General features: G+C 31.7%; 1 non-coding gene across 1 annotated transcript; it reads left to right on the forward strand.

Moving 5' to 3' along the window:
- The first annotated feature begins 1818 nt into the window (after nt 1–1818).
- On the forward strand, nt 1819–2031 carry LOC118978504 (small nucleolar RNA U3). The gene has a single exon (XR_005064722.1). It is a non-coding gene; the product is annotated as a small nucleolar RNA U3 (small nucleolar RNA).

Genomic DNA, 2031 nt, shown 5'->3' on the forward strand with positions numbered 1-2031 from the left:
TATGTTCATGCCTACAATTTGCACGGTAATATGAACCAGTCTACACTTTGCTGCCCACAGTAGACTCCAAGGGAAGATACATCTGAGTGAGAAGCTGGGCCAATCGTGTCCTCAGAAAAAATGAGTCCTGGGGCAACCCCAATGGAGAGGATAAAATATGATTCAAATGGATAATTAAGTCAAATTTTCCTAGCACTAACTTTTAATGTACTTAGGGCACTATCTGGAGTATCCCAATTAAGGAGACCATGGTTAGAATATGATAGGCAGTGAGAAAGTTAAGATTAAAAGTGCCAGAACTATGCATCAGGTCCAGTTTCCCAGTTACCAATAAAGACGTAAAGCTAGGGATACATAAGCCTAAAATTTGTCTCTTTAGATACTATGAAGTAACAATGAGTCTCATCATACAGCATAAGTCAAGTAAAGTAAAAAGTATAACTTTTTTGGAGGGCAATATCTTCAATTTTTTAACATTAATACAAAATAAAATGCAAAGGTAAAAACATCAAAAGTGACAATGAAATATGTCACATACTGGTACCAAGAAAATACAAAAATCATGAACATGTATGAATCTAAAAATATAGGCTTAACTTGTATACAGTAATATCTAAAATTACCCTGCAGGGGTAACAAATAAATCCAACAGACAAAATATACAAAGACATACATGATAAAAAAAAAGCATGAGTAATGAGTTTGAACTTGTTCACATATCCAGAAACCCATATACAACAGAGACTGTTCTTTTAAGCCCATAAAAATATTGTACTTACAAAAATGCCTCAGTAAATGCCAATGAATCAATATAAAACAATTGTCTTTTTTAATAATATGATTATATTACAAATCAAATTTTTAAAGGTAGCTAAAAATATTGAATTAAAAACTTTTTAAAATTTGCTATTAAATAACACAAAGGTTAAGGAGGAAATCATAAGAAAAATTAAAATGTCCATTGGACAGAAAAACAATAAAAATATTAAATATCAAAATTCCTAGCACACAACTAAAAATATTTAAAAAGAAACCTATGCTTTTAAATTCACTTATAAGAAAATTTTAAAATAAAAAATAATTAATTATAACTACATTTTCACTTACTGAACAATTCACAGAATCAAGCCTAAGAAGGAATTAAATAATAATGATATGGGCAAAAATTAATGAAATGGAAGGCAAAGAAAGGCAGAAAAAAGCTGATCCTTTAAAAGACCACTCAAGGTAAAATAGAGAAATGCAAATGAAACCCATAATGAAAAAGGAAAAATACCAATATATACAATAAAAAGTTTTAAATATTATGAAAAATGGTTGTTTTTAAATGTAATGTATAAATATATATAATAAAAACAGCACAAAGGAGTTCAAAAGAAAATTTTAATGTAACATTAACCATTAAAGAGAATAAAATGCTTATCAAAGGCCCCCAATCCTAATCCACCGGTACCACCTCCCACTCCTACTCCCCACCCAACACCCCACCTCTGCCAAAATGCAAGGAAGGAAGACAGGTACACGTGGTTTTACAGATGAAGTCTACCAAATTTTTAGGGGAGAAATAAGTTCAACTTTTCCTATTTTGTTCATACAAGTTGAACAAAATAGGAAAAGAAGAAAATCCAGATAATTGTAGTACAAGAAAAGATTACCATAGGTCCCCTTCACCTATGAACATAAAGGAAAAAAACTAAATAAAATATTGGCTAACCAAAATAAACAGTATCTTTTAAAAATAACATGATCAAATATGACTTATACCAGGAATACAAGGATGGCTTAACTTTAGACTATACATCAAAATAGTTCACCACAAAGACTATACTTTCAGGGATCATTTCTATAGTTCATTACTAGACAAGTCTCTGTGAACGTGTAGAGCGCCTGAAACCACAAGGAGGAGGTGCAGTGACTCTTCTCAGCGTGAAGCTGCGTTTTGGTGTTGCTTTTGCAATTGCCAATAGTCACTGATGATCATTTTTCTCTTCCTTTGGAAGAGTCAGAGGGAGAGAATGCAGTCTGAGTGGT

Source organism: Sturnira hondurensis, unplaced genomic scaffold (genome assembly GCF_014824575.4).
Source record: "Sturnira hondurensis isolate 20B ecotype Veracruz unplaced genomic scaffold, ASM1482457v3 Scaffold0021795, whole genome shotgun sequence".
Lineage (NCBI taxonomy): Eukaryota > Metazoa > Chordata > Mammalia > Chiroptera > Phyllostomidae > Sturnira > Sturnira hondurensis.